General features: G+C 41.7%; 1 protein-coding gene across 4 annotated transcripts in view; it reads left to right on the forward strand.

Moving 5' to 3' along the window:
* adgrl1a (adhesion G protein-coupled receptor L1a) overlaps positions 1-18,976 on the forward strand; it is a 142,385-nt gene that overhangs the window by 2,491 nt on the left and 120,918 nt on the right. For 2 of the 4 annotated variants that reach the window (XM_044180809.1, XM_044180811.1), the window contains exon 2: positions 3,925-4,099. The exons of the other annotated variants lie outside the window; for them this stretch is intronic. The gene's annotated coding sequence lies outside the window, so the exon portion shown is untranslated. The remainder of the gene's footprint in view (positions 1-3,924; positions 4,100-18,976) is intronic. 4 annotated transcript variants of the gene reach the window in all.

Here is an 18,976-nt window from a genome sequence, read left to right on the forward strand (position 1 = left end):
GCCTATAGCAGCATAACTAAGGGATGGTTCAGGACTCACCCAAGCCAGCCCTAACTATAAGTCTTAAGCCTACTCTTAAGATGGTGCCTGCCTCCTGAACCCAAACTGGGATCTTATTCCACAGCAGAGGAGCTTGATAATTGAAGGCTCTGGCTCCCATTCTACTTTTGGAGACTCTAGGAACCACAAGTAACCCTGCATTCTGGGAGTGCAGTGTTCTAGTCAGATAATAATTTTGATATTGGTATTATGAGATCTCTAAAATACGATGGTGCCTGACCATTAAGAGCTTTGTAAGTGAGGAGAAGGATTTTAAATTCTATTCTGGATTTTACAGAGAGCCAGTGCAGAGAAGCTAATTTTGGAGAAATATGATCTCTTTTCATAGTTCTTGTCAGTACATGTGCCACAGCATTCTGGATCAATTGGAGAGTCTTAAGGGACTTATTCGGGCAGCCTGATAATAAGGAATTGCAATAGTCCAGTAATGCATGGACTAGTTTTTCGGCATCATTTTGAAACAGGATGTGCCTGAATTTTGCAATGTTACGTGGCCCTGTGTGAAAAAGTGATTACACCCTAAACCTAATAAATGGTTGGGCCATCCTTAGCAGCAACAACTGCAATCAAGCATTTGTGATAACTTGCAATGAGTCTTTTATAGCGCTGTGGAGGAATTTTGGCCCACTCATCTTTGCAGAATTGTTGTAATTCAGCCACATTGGAGGGTTTTTGAGCATGAACTGCCTTTTTAAGGTCATGCCACAGCATCTCAATAGGATTCAGGTCAGGACTTTGACTAGGCCATTCCAAAGTCTTCTTTTTGTTCTTATTCAGCCATTCAGGGGTGGACTTGCTGGTCATGAACAGATGGCCGGACATTCTCCTTCAGGAGTTCTTGGTAGACAGCAGAATTCATGGTTCCATTTATCACAGCAAGTCTTCCAGGTCCTGAAGCAGCAAAACAGCCCCAGACCATCACACCACCACCATCATATTTTACTGTTGGTATGATGTTCTTTTGCTGAAATGCGGTGTTACTTTTACGCCAGATGTAATGGGACACACCTTCCAAAAAGTTCAACTTTTGTCTTGTCAGTCCAGAGTATTTTCCCAAAAGTCTTGGGGATCATCAAGATGTTTTCTGGCAAAAATGAGATGAGCCTTAATGTTCTTTTTGCTCAGCAGTGGTTTTCGTCTTGGAACTCTGCCATGCAGGCCATTTTTGCCCAGTCTCTTTCTTATGGTGGAGTCATGAACACTTTCAGTAAGTTTCAATGCACTTTTTTAGGCAAGAGTACACTAGTTTGGACTAGTGCATTATGTTTGGATTTATCAGTAATCAAGGTAATGGCCACATTCTCAGACATTATAACACCCCCCCATTAAAGCTGTCGCATCCTGCTGCTGCACCCAAAGTTATGTGTAATGCATAATTTATTGTATTGCGTTATATTTGTGAAAATATTTCATAAAATACTGCTTACTAATGTCTTTGAGGCTATTAGCCAGATTAACTTGGAGAAAGGGATGCTTTATGAGGTCGGTTTGATGCACAGTGGTTGAGGGATGGTAGTGTAAGGCTTTTTAATGGTTAATAATGAGGATATTTACTTCTTACTGAGCCAACTGAATACTGTAACCACTGTGTGTTAGTAGAGTACTGGTTCTCAGTAGAGGGCAGAGCCTTTAAAGAAATTGTTGTTAGGAGTTGCTAGATTCTGTGCGAAGTATGAAGTAAATTACCACAAATTAATTACATTAGTCTGATTATTGTGTTATTATGGTCATATTACTGGGGATCTTTTTGAATAAGTGCCGTATATGAAGCCAGACTGAACCACTAACAGCTCAGCAGTTGCACACTACAGAGCACTGATGTCTGTGGCTAATGTGGATTTAAGCATTCACTACTGTCAGCAACAAGCCCTAGATAGCCCATTTGTCTTAAAGCGAGCCCCTCCAGACCCATTCATCACTAAGTTAATAATCATAGACTGATGTACTTCATATTGTATGGAACACATTTGAACTTGATTACGCCATCATTTGATTGCAAGCGTTTACAGTATAAATGTAAATGTGTTTTTGCTTTTTGGAGAGCATGAATAAACAAAAAGCTGCAGGGCTGCTCAAGGGATAAATGATCAAACCCTTATATATAATAACATTAGGATAATTGCATTGTGCTATCCTCAATAGTATTCATAACTTCATACCATTAGTTGTGTCCATGCATGCATGTGTATCACAGAGTTGCACTCATAGGTCTTTTAGGAGTCATGAGTGCAAAAGTGTTTAGATCCACTAAAGTGCTTAGGTTAAAATATTCTGCTTACACTATAAAAATTGAAGCACTTTGGAAATGCAGTTGAGTAGGACAGTCAAAGTCAAAATAATGCTAAAAGTTTGAATCATAGAGAATTCAATGCCAAAGACTTATGACCCACTTTATTGGACCATTTGTTTATTTTAATTATTGTAAGCCAACAAAGAGACAACATATTTTAATGCTGTGTATGAATCTTTTTCTTTATTCTGTTTTTTTCTGAACTGACACTAAACTTGACTTATTATCAAAAAAAAAAAAAGGAATGACAGTTAGTGTGAGCAGACACTAATGTAGGTATACTAGTTGTACTCCCAAATCCCAGACCTTTGGAAGAAGTTTGGAAGCTGTATTTGTTATCTGTTAGTATTAAGCATTTTAAAATTCAACTCACATCTGAGACATGATCTGTTGATGTTCTTATACTTTGTACATTTGTGTCTATTGTTCCAACTGCTATTCAAGCACTGCATGTATAAGCTTTTGTCTGTGTAGGATTAATAGAGAATAATTCATTTGGGCATCAACACTTCACCAGAGGAATTGCTTTAGGAGTTGCCTCAAGAATAGCACAGTTCTGAGTCCCATCAGTGTGTTTTATCTGAGCACGGTGCAGTGGTAGGTTAGTCATGCAAATGGAATGTTTGGCAACTCTAAAATAATTCTAAGGCTTTTAACTCTACAAGTCAAAGATCCAGTTCAGTCTCTGGGTTGGGAAAAAGTAATATAACTTTTATCAGTCCTGCTCAAAATCAGGCTCTGCATTCCAGTTTAGCTTCAATCAGGGCTGAGTTTGCAGAGAGCTCCTGCTGTAAATGACAAACTGTAGATAAAGCAGGAGTTGGTCAAGTGGCCACATACAGTAGGGGAGGGTGTGAGACTTGTTGTGCTTGTGCTCAACCAGCAGGATGCACTGCAGCCTCATCACGCACCAGCTTTAATGTCAAGCTGAAAAGCACCATTTCAGCGAGTATGAGATGAATATTTATGTATGTGGGAAAATGAATACTATTTTTCACATAAATTAATATCTGCGGTCAAATTAGAGGTTGGAGAAATGGCTGAGATTATCTTGTTGCTTTATGCTTAATTGAAGCCAGCTACTAATTAGCTTGGCTATTATCATCCTACTTAGGCACAATTCCATATTTCTAAAACTTTTCAACATGGTGAGAATAGAATTTGGCCCCTAGAAATAAATTTAAAGCTACTGCTTTATGAAGAATTCTAATCAGTGTCCTCTTGTCACAGCTTCACCCACTGTGACCTCTTTTTAATTCTCATCCTGCTCAACATTAATTTAGCTAAGAGCAAAATCTCTGAATTAATGTCCCTTCATTCCTTTTTCTTACTGTCACCCTCGTTACATGCTATGTAAGTGCTGGGTGTCTTACCTCTCACAAGGGAAATGGAACTTCACTATGCTATATTTGCAGCAAATTTTCTTCACTGTCATTCTGAACACTGTGCTGGCTGAAACAAATGACACAGTATTTGCTATACAGAATGGAGTTGTGCATTGAGCGTTGGGGCCCTGAATGGATCCCTGTGGTTTTCATAAGAGTATAATTCCTCTGCTTGTGTCTGCACTGCAGGCTGGTGGCAGCTCTGATTGTGGCCATACTGCGCGGCTGCCAGTGTGAATGAATTGTTCCAAAGTGATGTCCTGCACAAAGAGCTTACCTGGGAACGAAGTGCGACAGATTTCGTTGCACTGCAACTGTGCCAGGAATTCTCCCTCTGGACCACAAACACTGGCACACCTGAAAGGTATTTTCTGGCTCGTCTGACCCCCACATGCAGCAGGAGTGGTGCTGGTGTTGATTGATAATTTCTGACCTGTGGGCGATCAACACTCACCCTCTCGCCCTCCAACCCTCTAAATACAGTATATTCTAAACGGCTGTCAGCCAGCTCCCATTCTGTCGCCTCCTTCTCCTCCACTCTCTTTTTCCACCTCCCTTTGAATTATTGAGCTCTTTCTTTCAAGGGGACTAGTTTCTCTCATCAGATGTGTAGGCCATCAAGCTTGCTTCACCGCTCCTTCACCCGTGGCTGCAGCCATCCCCATGTTGCCTCATGACATTGAGGAAATCACTCACATGTCCCTCACTTACTTCTCACTCACTCCACCACTTGCTCCTGCTCAATCTTTTTTCAAGCTCCTACCCTCCTAACCCCTTCTTTAAATATGTCCCTCTTGCCTTCACAATTGCTATACCTCTTTTTCTGCAATGTTCCTCCCTCTCTTTCTCCCAACCCCCCTTCCCTCCTTCCCTTGCTCTGTTTTTTTGTAATGTCACGGCCCACTGCTGGGTGTCACTGAGTTGATGGAGGGAAAAAATGGAGGAATGAAGCAAGGGAGGGGCTTGACAGGAGTGTGTACGTGCGTGGACGTGTTGTATGAGAGACGGGGAGAGAGAGACAGACAGACAGACAGACAGACAGACAGAGAGGGAGAGTGACAGACATTACGCCTGCGGTTGTGTCTTGTGTAAAATGCTCCATCCTGGTGAAAACACACCTGGCAGTTAGTCGCCACCGCTTGCAATAAAGCCATACAGCCTGGTGCTTGTGACTCCACTAATGGTGTTCCATTACAGTCTCCCAAAGGACCTCTTTCTGTACATGCACACAGACTTTAGTCAGTTTCAACCATCTTATGCAATCTTGTTCCACCTGAAGCCAAGTGCGTTGTCTGGCACTAATGTATACACATGGAAAAACCGTAGCATACTGATTAAACTGTTTGTAATACAGCTACTCATATTTACCTTGCAGTCGACTGCCAAATCACCGCCTCTATCTGGCTGTGGAGGAAGAGCACAGCGCTCTTTGTAGGAAGAAAGAGACCAATGGCGCCTTTATTCTCTGCTCTGTTGTTGTAGGTCCATTTTGCACCACAGAAAGCACTGAAGTGAATCTTAAGGATCCCTTTTAAAAGCTATGGTAGCAGTGCATGTGATCTAAAACCTAATCAGAGAGACATTTCAGCTTGGTGCAATTGCAACATTATGAGAGTCGATAAGACCTTACTGTTTAATACAATGATTTTCACGTGTCATCTCTTTTTATCGCTCAGGTCAGTCAATAGAATTGATTCAATCAGCAGCACAGCACAAAACACAAACTGAAAACAAAAGAAATCACCCATTCAGTGACCAACACAGTTCACACTGACAGTAGCAAACATCTCAGCCCCACAATGCACAAACACACATGCATGCTCACACAATTACTAAACAGGGATTTGGGGGTTTGGAGGTGCTTATGGGCGTAGGATTTGGACTCTGAATTTGGGTGTGAATTCTGTTTGAGGAAAAGACAGATGTGTGCTCAGCCACCAAGACAGTAAATTCAACGGGAAGTGCTTTTGGAAAGCCCCCCACAGCTATTCAAACAGATTAACGGCAACAAACAGCCAAACAAAGCACAATAAAACACTGACAGTGGATGGGAAGTTAGGAGGTTTGCAAGAGAAAAAGAAGACTAGTTTGTGTGTGTTTCTATGTGTAGGATTAGGGTTGAGAGGGGTCTCTGGCATGAGTGGGTGGTAAAAATGTCCCAACTCCTGTGATACGTGATGATCTGAAGAGGAAGTGGGAAGTGGCTGATCCGGTCCATGTTATTAGTCGAGCTCTGTTAGACCATGTAATAGCCTCACAGCGCAACAGGGAGTCGTTCTTCCAAGAGCCGACTCTGCCCAGTATGACATCCTGATATGGAAGATATTCGTAACGGTGCTACAGCAAAACTCACTGGATGGCTGTGTACAGGTGTGTGTGTGTATGTGTGGCTAGCTCCTCAGAGTGTTTGCATAAGTGCTGATTCTGCTCTTTCAAACCCTTCAGCTCTGCATTTTTTCACAGACTTTCCCCCCTCTGCTGTGCCCTCATCTCCTCTCCTCTCTTCATCGCTACACAGGTTGCCTCCTCGCCCTTTGCCTCAATTCGTCACACATAACTTTTCATTACCCCTTCGCTCCTTCCAACCCTGCCAAAAAACACAGAAAAAGCTCTCCACCACCTCCTGTCTTCACCCAGAGTTGCAAACAACATGAGGTAGTGGGCATCAAGCAATATCCTACTCTGGAAAAGTGAGAGCTTGACATTTTTGAGACAGCTATGAACCTTGGTGATGGTGAAGGGAACGAGTGAATACGGCGTGGATGGAGTACAGTGTGAGAGTGGAAGCAAGCGATAAGAGAGGGAGACATCATCTAAGAGCCAAGTGGAAGGCAATTACTAAGGACGAGAATAAAGCATGTTAAAGGGGGATACAGATTCTCCTGACAAAAGAAAAAAGTCATACAGGAGAAAATGGTTCTGTATTATGTGAGAAAAGTAAAAGAAAAAATACAGGCAGATTGTGTTTATGAGTCACTCCAGGTCTGACCTGCAGCCAAGGAGAATGTTGATCTTATTTCTCTGTCGGGCACCTCACCTACTTCCTGTACTTCAGATAACAAGAGGCTGCCAAGTAGCAGAGAAGCACTATCACTTTTGAAGATTACATTAGGAAATATCTACCCGGATCTTAAAAAGGAGCTGTATGCAGTTTAATCACAGACACTTAAAAGTTGTTACTATGCTGGTCTTTCAACTTTTTCAGTTGCTGCACTAGAGAGAAAATGTCGGAACGTTTACATACACAATGCAGCTTAGATACACATTGGAGCATAAACACGCACACAGTCCACACTCTACAGTGTGTGCATGCTCATGCAACCATACAGCATATTTAGCTAAGTAATAAAGCAGCATTGTTTAAAGAGAGAAAATACAGCAAATGAATCAATATACAGCCCCCATGCCAGGGCATTTTATGTGGCATCTGTTTTCCATTCCTTTGCTCGGCACAAAGAGCTGGCCGGGTGCCGCGGCACTGTGGCCAATCTCTCTCAGCCAGGGTTGAGGTATGCAATCTGCATTGGGCTTCATCTCATTCGAGCTCACGACAGTCTGGCTGAACATGCCTTTGTCTTTTCCCCGGAGTTTGGATGTATATCTATCAGAACGGGTGCAGAACAAAGAAACAACTGCAACTGCTATACAGGAGAACTGTAATGTACTTTACAGTGTGCTGGTGCATTATGGTATCATTTCTCCTGTCCTCTTTTGCCAACATGCCAACACTTCCTCTGTTCTGATCCATAGCCCTTCTTTCTCTTTCCTGTTTCTTTGCTTGCCTGCATCCCTCCCTCCCTCTTTTCCTGAGATTATTTGTCTCCCATCTCTTGTTTCTCTCACATTCTTAGCTATTGTAGTACCACTGGGATCTCATTAAGCCACTAACTTCAAATAAATAAAACATACTGCAGAGACAAAATGAGGGATCTATATATTATAAAAAACTGGATTGTAATGAGTTTTCCTTTTCCCTGTTCTGACACCTGTCTCCCCTCTCTTCCCTCTGTTCCCCGTCTTTGTCTCGCTGGCTGCCTCTGTCAATTCAATTAATTTCAAACAGGCTTTATTGGCATGACTGAGGCATTTTGATGGTGCCAAAGCTTTACAAAAAAGAGAAAAAACATGCTGCACTGTATCTGCCTCTCCATGTCTTCCATGCTTCACATCCCCACTCTCTCGCTGCCAGCGTGCAATCACTGCAGCCAGCAGAAAACACAAACTATCTCCTTCCTTCTTGCCCATCTTCCTCAGCCCCTCCTCTGTTTGGGTATTTTCCTTCTATTGTCCACCTGTAAGAGCCCTGAAACAGAGATATTCTATTGTCTTTCTCATTAGAGATCAAAAGACACCAATATGGAAGGATTGGAGGCTATGGTGTCTACATCGCTTGTTTCTCCTCTACACCCTCTTTCCCCTTGTTTCCCCCATTGGCCTCCCTCCTTTTCTCTCTCTGTTTGTCCAGTGTGTGTGTGTGTGTGTGTGTGTGTGTGTGTGTGCACAGTAGCAGGTTTGGGTATTTTACCATCTTCTGTGGGCTTTAGTCCTAGCTCATCATTTGTGGCTGGATTCTTTGTCCTGGAGTGTTGAGAGAGCTGGAGCTGATCCAGGAGTTCCTTTCAAACTCATGTAGAGGCTGGAATAGGGAGGCTTGACCTGCTGTTGCAAGGGTCGGCTTTGTTACATACAGATGAACTGGGAATGGACTAGGCCAGGGCAGAGGTGTGGGTCACGAAGACAAGATGAGCATCCTGGGAAAATATCTTATTATGTTAATCAATCAACCTCAGTGGGTGAGTACCACCAAAGATCTGCCAGTGGAGTGACTAGTGCCTGATGCTCCAAGGACTTCCACTGAGATCAAGAAGCTGAGGATGTTGATTTGAGGGAAAGAGAGAGAGAGAGAGAAAGAGAGAAGATGGAGTGATGGGGGAAAGCCAAAGAGAATAAATAGAAGGATAAAAGAAATCTTGATTTTGTCTGAGAGAGTATTGATTTTTTCCTCTGGGTTGGCCATGTGCGCACAGCCTGTTATTAGTTTAGAAAGTGGAGAGAGTTGGTGTGTGTGTGTTTTGTGTGTGTGCACTGCCTGGCTGCACTGTTTGCATGTGTTTTTGTTCTGCGTGAGAGTTTATGTTGCCTGAGTGGCATCACGTGTGTATGAGATGTGTGGGTTTGTGCATTGAGTGTGTGTGTGTGTGTACAGAGGCCAGGCTATTGGACTGGTGTATGGGCCCGTGTGGTTTGGAGCCCCTGGCTGGTTGGAGATGTTGGGATTAAGGGGAGATTAGAGCGGTGATTACACAATGTCTTCGCTCTAATGATCCCAACTGTTTGTTCATCTTATCAGCCGTGCTGCACTGGATTCCACGACTGCCGCTGATATGAGATAACACATGCATTACTCCCATACACCCCACCCTCCAGTCCCCCAACTTCAACCACCCCACCACACCAGTCAGAAAGAGGAGTGACCCAGGCAGTGTGGGCAAACAAACCCTCAGGGAAAGAGTGAAAGAGAGAGAGATGGACATGTATTATAAGAAATTCATAGATGGAGAGGGTGACTCACAGGGCTGACCTCTCGAGTCCACAGAAGCATTAGCCAGAGTGCTCATTGTTCACTGAGACAATACACTGACCCCCCGGAGAGCCCTCGGTCTGCAGTGCAATGTACCCACAGAGCCGCAGCATATTACAGAGGGAGCAGTGGGTGGAAGCAGCGATAAGGTGTCCAATGTACTCTGGTACACTATGTGGTGTGAGTGTACATTTTCTGGCTGTTGGGGAGAAGTATGAGGTTATTAGTGTGTGTGTGTGTGTGTGTGTATGTGTGGTGTACATATTTCTCTGTAAAAGGAAAAGGTAGTTGGTTTCAGTCAGTGCGGTGGCCTATGAAATAAAGGAGAGTGTCTTACAACGGATGTGTGTTTTTAATAAAGTATGGATCTGCCGATTTGTGTGCTTAAGTGTGTTTGCCTAAATATGACTGTGTGCGTGAGAGAATACAGTATATGTGTGTATCAGGATTCGTGTGTGCACTTCTCTCCATGCCTGCATGCCACTCTGATCTCCCCATTACAAGGTCGATTAAGCCACTAATCCCCAAAATACACGCGTCCAACAGCACGACACTGGAAAAAAATTCTCTCCCAAGGAAAAAATGGCTGAATCTTCCCTTCCCTGTTGCTCAGAGCTTAAGCCACACACCAGTGCAGCGTGCTACAGAGCATGAGCATGAAAATGTGTTTTACCTCCATAACCACACAGGCTGGGGATTAACAGGCACCCTAAACCCTGGAAAAGAAGCTCCTTTTACACCTCTATGGCCTCAGAAGAAAAAACATTAATACACAACCACAGTGACACAGCAGGACTTTGAATGCTTTACATTAGGTATTATTCATGTTAACTGAAATTCACAGGTTAACTAATTTTGAGGCTAGTTTTGGTATGGGTGATTGACACACATAACAGTTGGAGGAAACATGCAAAAACCTAGAACACAAGTTAATGGAACAAAGAAAAAAATCTAATTGCATCCTTTTTTTCCTCTAACATAGTACATGTGCTCAATGCTTTTCATATCATCTTGTCCTCATGACAACCAAACCACTGAAAACCACTAATTACTGTGGCTCTTTACCTATGTATCCCTTTTGTCCTACCCTGCTCACTGGATGAGATGTGGAGAAATCTGCCTAACCTTTAATTAGAGTACTGGTGTTCAGAGCTGAGGCTCCGTCAGGGAGATGGGCCAGAGCAGAGGACCAGGGGCCCTCAGAGCCGTCCTTATTCCACCTTCTACTGCCTAATTTGGCCTGATTGCCCAACACTTATCCTGCTCTAGTCTTCGCTGTCAGTAAGGTTGGTTAACATGGTGCAGGTTGAATGCTACAGATGTGTTGGATTTCTTTAGAAGAATAGTATCTGATGAAAAACATGATTTAGGTGATTATTATCATTTTGGTTGTTCAGGATAAGTTAGATGACATCACATTTTGTTTTGTCTGTCACTAGTTGCACAAAAGTTGCACTGATTATACCAAATTTTGGATCGCATTTGGATCAGTTACAATGGATGGTGTAGCTAATCAACAAAGGTCAAACCAATATAGCACCTTATAATTGTCAAAGTGATTATTACATTGATAATGATATAAAATTGTTCCTGTCAGGTGTTCTGCTCCTGTATCCAACTGTTGCTCTTTATCCCAAACCATGTTTCTACACATGCTGAAGTATAGAATAAATAATCTGCACACTCTGAACCTGACAAATGTTTTATTTATTGCCACAGATGTTGCTTAGAAAGAGTCCTTCTCAGTGTGCTAAATGTTAGCATTCTGTTTTCATAACGAATGCCAGCTCGCTAACCTGAATGACCTCAAATGTTTGTATAACAAACAGTAGCTGGTCTTGCTCAGTGAGGAGCTGCTGTAAATACAGATATAAATACAGAAAATTATTATTAAAATAAATAATTTTGTTGCAACCAATCATAATAAATCCACTATGGGAAAAAGCCTGCAGTGTTATGTTACACTATTAGTGACAGTGACATCTCAGAAATTGCAGTGCAGTGAGTTGCACTATAGGACAAATGTTACAGAGGACAAAGGACAAACGATATCTGAAGGTCATGTTCATGTTTATGATAGCTGTTTCTCTCTGTATGGTATATACAGTCAAGATTTCTTCCAAGGTTTTGCACTGGTTGAAACAACAATGGAGGATGTTCAGAGGGGTACTCTAAAAAGTAAGACTGGCAAGTTAAACAGATTAATTGAACTAATATTTATGGAATCCCTAAATTTACTGTTCTAAGAATAGGGCTGACAGAAAAACCTTTGTTCCACAAACCAGGTTTATTGAAAGTTTGTGTCTGTTATTGAAAACGGATGATCTGAAACTAACCTGTTAAATGCAAATATCAAGTTTTGTGTGTATTGTGTATCGGATGTAGAACTCCATCATTGTCCAAAAACAAAAAAAAATATAGAAAGAACCATGCCATTGTTCTGGCATTGACATGTTCCTGAATTGTGATCTACATGGTCAGTAGTTTACTCTAAAACAGCTCAACCTTTGTAGCTTTGTGTTGGGCAGATGTCACTGTGCATTCTTGGGCCTCCATTTTCTCCATGTCCACCACCTACATACTGTACGAACACACCGTTCACAAAGTCCCTGTGTGCAATAGTAGCACACAGTATATTGTCTCTTCCTGTGTCTGCAGTAATACTCAGGTCCTATTGTAGCTGGTGGTCTTTCAGCCCGCCTGCGGGGTATAGATCTGTTCTGCTCTCCAAGGATCCAGTTAACATGGCTGACCTCTATCTCTGCAGGTTGTGTGCTCTTAAAGATCTCTGTCTGGGAGTCTGTCGCTGGCTGACGTTTATTGCGCCACCAGGAGCTGCCCAGGAGAGACTCTGTCATGACCCCAGCCTAATTGAATTGTAATGAATCAGAATTCTTGTTTCTGGCCTCTACTATGTGCATGTCTGTATCCATTGAGGAAACAACTTCTTACACTTGAAATATATCTTGTAATCATATATTGTAACCATATTAGATCAGATCATGATGGCAAAACACAGATTTGCCAGTTTTGTGATAAATTAAAACTAACCATATGGATGGTAATAAAACTAATTAGCATCTGGCTTACTGAGGTAATTAATATGGAGCAATGCAAGCACAGACAGTTCATTTGTCCTGCTTACTTATGGCCTATGAATGCGTAATTAGCCATGTTAAGGGCACAGGTGATGTATTGTAGCTGTACCAGCCAATCATTAATAATGGATAAGCGTCACCTCTTCTAAAATTCTCATGAACTGCAAAGTGAGAAAATCCACCAGAGGTTTAGACACATTAAAATGAAATTACATGTAAATTATCCAACTCTTCTCACAAAAATAGACATCAGTATCATTCTTTCTTGTTGTAATCCCCTTTATGTAATGATTAAAATCTGGTGTAACTTTGCTCCATTTTAAATAAAAGGACTCCCTGACTCAAAGGGCTAATGTTAGTATTAATTATGGTAATAATATGTTGTTAAAGTGTTAAATGTATCCCCATCAGTGCTCAATTTAAGCTAAATACCTGATTTATCCTTGATTATCTTCTAATGAGAAAATAATTTGTGTTTTTGAAAAACACAACACAAGAACACAGGGTCCCTCAATTATAGTCTCCCAGCTGTTGTGACAACCTCAAAAAACATCCTCATGACAATGTATCTACACCCAAAAGGAAACAACAAAACACATTGCACAACACTACACACAGTTCCAGAAATAAAAAATAAAAAGGAAAGACTCCAAGGAGAAGCATTGTAATGGTACCCATTCTGACAGATGAGCACATTGTTTCTATTCAGATAGAATTTACTCAACACTTTACTCCATTTTTTTCTTCTCTGTGCTCTCTCAGGAAATTCCAGGTGTCGCCTGTGGGTGAATGAGCATGTGTATGATGTTGTGTTATATTTTTGTAGTGTAATTATATAGTGCGCTTTGCAGAATGGTGCTGCTGCTCCTTGTGACCAATCAATGAGTAAGACCCAGAGACCTGTAAGAGATTGGCTGCAACCTACACACAGAGGTCCTGCAGGATCCCATGATGCATGCCTGGAAATGTTTGGGCCTGTTCAACAGGGGTATGCACTCCCCAGATCTCATCCTCTTTGCTGTCCCTTCCCTCCTCCCACTCTTCCGCCTGATGGAAGTGGAGCGATGGACTTACATATACAGTATACCTGAGGGAGCAAAGTGGTTCAATAAATGGAGAAGTGAAACGGCTCTTGAATAGCATTTTAACCTGCGGACAAAGTCTGCAGGTTAAAATAGTCGGTCAGGGTCAAATAGAGAATGGTGGAGGGATTCAATGAAATCCTTAATGAAAGGTTGCCTGTAGATACCAGTGGTTTTCTAATTAAGTCAGGGCCACTGTTTAGTTGCATATTCACAATCCTTTTCATTTGATTGGTATATTTTCGTCTTCTTGAAGCAGCATGGGGCTACACTGTAAATGCTGTTCCGTCCTGTGTCATTTCTTGTGTCTGATTAATATTCAGTGCTGGTTCTCCTCTGCTTTCATTCTGGTCGTTATGAATGTTTGGCCTTGGCACACCCACACGTAGCAAACCTCAACGGTCCAGTCAAGCCATTGTGGGATTTCCATTTGACTATTTAATAACTGCAATGGAGATTTGAAACACCACGATAAAGTATGTCACTGTCATTGCTGTCAGCGCTGAAGTCCCCAGTTTTGCTACTGATGCGATTCATTTAGGATGGGATGAGGAGAGCATGTGGGAGGAAATGTGTTGTTGTTAGCCTGCATTATTCAATGTAAAATGTTAGGGTCAGCTCATTTCATAATGATAATGTAGAGTACATCTATACAGCAAATGTTACCACAGTAACAGCAGATATCTGTTGAGTGGTGAGAAATAAAGAGGGAGAGATAAGGAGAAAGGGAGATAAAGACATTGTAAAAGTTACTTTAAGTGCCGAGGAAAAATTAAAAGGCATGAAATATTCAACAGTTAATAAGGACCGCAGGCAGTTTTTAATACACAGAATTAGACACCTGCACCCTGAAAAGAGAGAGAAAAAGAAGAGAGTGAGAGAGTGTGTGTGAGAGAGAGAGAGAGAGAGAGAGAACAGAAAACAGAATATTTGGTTGTTGACAGGTGAGGTTGAGACAGATGCACTTCCTCCTACAATGTACAACATTCAGGGAAATAAGGAACGTTTAACAAGTTCAACTCTGTAATCTCAGATTTCAAAGAGCTAAATGACTTCTCAAAATTAAAAATACTCCTAGGAGAAGGAGACAGAGCATATCTTGCTGCCCAGTATATATCAACATACCACAACCTGAGTGTCAGTGAATGACCTACACACACACACATTAAAAAAAGATGTTGCAGTGTTTAATTTTCACTTTTGTATTTTTACTGTAAATCTAAATTATTATTATTATTTTTATTATTGTTGTTATCCTGTCTTAATTATCTGTATATATTTTAATATCAATTCTTCTGTTAATGTATGTTTTTATTTTACACATTCTCTGGCAATGTTAACATATCTGTTTCCCATGCCAATAAAGCCGAGAGAGAGAGAGAGAGAGAGAGAGAGAGAGAGAGAGAGAGAGAGAGAGAGAGAGAGAGAGAGAGAGAGAGAGAGAGAGAGAGAGAGAGAGAGAGAGAGAGAGAGAGAGAGAGAGAGAGAGAGAGAGAGAGAGAGAGAGAGAGAGAGAGAGAGAGAGAGAGAGAGAGAGAGAGATGAATAGAGTGTGCTGCAGTGAGCCAGTCCCTCAGGAGCACATTAAGTGAACAGTTCTTTAGTGTGTAGGTGTGTAATGTCCCTTTGTAAAACCTGCCCATGCTTCTATAGCAACACGCCTCTGTGGCTCGATGCACCAACGTGTAAACTCAGCTCTACCAGCTTTCCGATGGCCACAATCCTCAAGTGTTCCCACACTCTTTCACTTAACAGAAATAATAACACTCTACTCCATTGTGCTTGAGCCACTGTTGCTGCACTGTTGTCTTTTCATTCTGACACTGAAAGTGTTTACACAAGAGCTAATTTGTAAGCTACGTTTTTTGCTTAGACTCACTCACACCTGTGCATGTACAATTGCAGCAATTTAAAAAAAAACCTAAAAACACACTAAAACTCTGCAGTATTATGATAAATGTTTCCCCCTCAGGCAGCAGTAGGCTGATTTAAAGGTCTGTTAAGTAATCTATGACCTATATCGACCTCTATTGGCAACCTGCAGGAATTGCAACAACATTAATAGAACTCATCTCCTCCTACACAGCCACACCCCCCCACACCCCCAATCTCAACTGCTTCTGCTCCCTTGATCCAAGGTGGTCTGTAACTGATACAAACAATGCAGTCATATATTCACAAGTGAGATGAATAAGGTGGCTAATTAGACCAGAGATCCAACAGAAATAGCCTGTAAAAAGGTAATACATCACCATGCAAAATACAAAACGCTGCAATAATAATACTGCTGTGTCATTTGCTTTTTTGGCTTGAGCATGAGGCTTTCCAGCCTTTGTAGTTGAAATGTTAAAACAAATGTTAAAATACGGTTCGCTTGCTTGTAGCACCATCCTCCATCATTTAGCAATTGCAGATGCGAGTATAGATGAGAGAAGGTGTGAGCTGGGTATGGGCTAGAAATTGAGTTTTGAAAGCCAGAGATCATAACACCAAGGGAAATGATCACTGAGTCATTTGTATTGATTAAAAACCATATAACCACCCCCCACCCCACCCCCTGTGGATATATTATGGTCATAGAATTAAGAGACCCTTGCTACAGCACGCTCAGCTGTGTTGCACTGTGACTGGCCAAACATCAGCTCACTATGTGCATTAAAAAACTCCCACAGAGGAGCATGTTTTTTCAGTGGAGCTGCTAAATGAGTTTCCTGAGATTCACCCTTTAGACAGCTTGCATGTTTAGCTGCTGCATATTTGGTTCCACCGCCACATGGTCAGTACTACGCCTTGAATGTGGAATATAACAACATTTTGAGAAGCGCATTGTCTGTTCATGGCAGATGGGCAGATGGCACACACAAATTCTGTCTTTCTCTCCTTCACACACACACACACACACACACACACACACACACACACACACACGTTCACAGTTATTTTTGCTGCTGTGCATATTTGAAATTTCTGAGCTTCAAGCAAGGAGCAATGTGGGGGTAGAGCTGGTTGAGTGGATGTGAGTTTGTGCAGCAAAGCTTCTGATAAAGCCACTAAAATACTTCCTAAGCTTCACGTTTACCCCAAAACATGTCATCTGGGATTAATTTATAAGCCTTGGTAGCTGAAAAACTATTACGAGGCTCAATATAACTCCCACTTTTAAATGCCCATATTAGTTCAAGAAGGCAAACTAAGTTAGTTGATTGAGTAAACAACTGTGAAGGGACTCATAATGACTATGTCCCATTTGGGCACTCAACACCTGTTTTTCTTCCCAAAGTGAAATGATTCTTCCGCTAAAACATTGTCTCTCAAAATTAAGCAAATCCCTCACAAGAATAGACTTAAGTTTACTTTGAATCCCTGCTTCCTGGGAAAATAAACTAGTCTGCGGCATCTGTTACCAGCCTACTTGCCAGAATTGTATCACCAGTGTCCATATGGTCACTGCCACCCCAAGTCAGTCCCTTCATAACTTAGTTTTCTTAATTAAAATAAATATTTTTGTTTCTCTTACTGTAATTGTAAGTAAATTGGATAAACATTAGTGGTGAGAGAGATGATGAGAAAGGACGAGCGAGAGGAAAAAATAAAAAGGCTGGTAATGAAGGAAAAGTGTAAAAAGCTGAGAGAGCACTTATTGAGTGAAGTATGTGTGAAAATGATGTCTGAAAGCTTTGTCTGTGGCTGGCAGATGTGTTGAAAGGGAGCTTGTTTGCCATACTAATAGACTAGTCTGTTTTTTGGTAAGGTGAAAACGACAAGAAGACCATGTCACAGCCTGAACATGATTGAGGATATTACACTGTCATAAGGTAGGTTTGTTTTTACAGTATGTACTGCTGCATCAGATGATATGATGCTCTGTAGTAAGTACAATCTCTCTGCTAACACACTGACATGAACCCATACATGCATTCATAGGTTTGTAACGGCAACACACACAAGCACGCACACACACTCACACACACACACTCACACACAGACAGAGCAAAAGAATACATGTGTCTACTTGCCAGTTCTTTGGGCAGCACAAAAAGGTCAGATTCATTTCCATTGTTTTCAGGGTTAAGTGCTTCTCTTTTCATCCTCTTCTGCAGTAGGTCTATGACTGTTCTGCCAGCTTAGGAAAGACATCTCAATTTCCCCTACTGATATGGACAGTTTTATCTTACTTTGTACATTAGGGCAGAGTATAGCAGAAAGTCAAAAGAGAGTGAGATGTACTGACACACACACATGCACACATTATTAAGAATGTGATCAGACACCTTCCTCCCAACAGGTGACAGTACAATGAAAGGCTTCAGATCAGGATATTACGTGTATAAAGATTTCTGTGCCTTTCATTATTATTAATTGCTCTTGGGGAATTTCAGTGCATGTTGGTTCCCTGTCAATTAAGTGCACAACAATGGAGACAGGCTCACCTCCATTGGCCCTCTCCTGCGAGCACAACTGCTTTTTTTTCTTTCCCAGGAATCAATTCTCAATGGTAGACTTCAGTAAGCTCATTAGGCTCTCACTATGCACCGACTCCATTACGGCTGCATAATTACCACAGTTCTGCCTTCACCCCCCTCTCTGAAAGAAACACTGTCATCCTGGGCATGACAGTGATTATTGTTATGATACATCACTTGGGAACTGAGGGCTGAAAACATTCTTTACATTATCCATATCTACAGGTACATGCTGTGTGCTTGTATACTTGGATTAACCATATATAATAGATAGATTACAAAACCTAGACCCTCTCAAAATCTACATTTGCCACTGTTTGCAAGCAGTAAGTAGTTATGTTTGAATCTTATTTGATTTTATTTCTTTCCTCTGTGTAGATTATGGCCTGATGTGCCTGTCTTATGTTCATCAGGTTTTCTACCATGCATAAACTACAATAGATATGTATTTAATTTACATATGTTCCTCTGCTCTTGCATATGCGATTGTGGTTGTATGCTCACATGAAAGTGTGCATTTGTTTCTGTTTCCACTACTTGTGTGTGTGCTTTGTGCAAATTGTGCATGTGTGAATAAATGCACAGATGGGATTTGGGTGGCTAGAGCAGGGTAGGCTGCAGTAGCAGTAGCAGCCATGCTTTGCCTGTCTTTCCTCTCACAGGCGGTGCAAAGGAAGAACATGACATGAAGATAATTAAAAAAGCAGATCCTTATATATTAAAAAACACCAAAGTCCACTGTAGGAGGACTGGGCCAGGGATCGTTAGGATTCTGTCTATAATGTAAACTTAAACTGGGCCTTAGCTAACCACCCTGAAGGCAGAACAAGACTCTCAGAGAGCTGATATTTCATTACTCCAGACTGGAGGGACTGAGTGTGCCCCACCTCCCCAGCTCCCTGGTCTGTACCTGCCTGATGGAGAGCTGGAGACTCCCTGTGAGAGCAAAGCCCATACTGTGCAGCTCCACATTGGACTCTGGACTGGAAAATGACATTTTCAATCCAACCCACACAT

The sequence above is a fragment of the Siniperca chuatsi genome, linkage group LG21 (assembly GCF_020085105.1).
Source record: "Siniperca chuatsi isolate FFG_IHB_CAS linkage group LG21, ASM2008510v1, whole genome shotgun sequence".
NCBI classification, from domain to species: Eukaryota; Metazoa; Chordata; class Actinopteri; order Centrarchiformes; family Sinipercidae; genus Siniperca; species Siniperca chuatsi.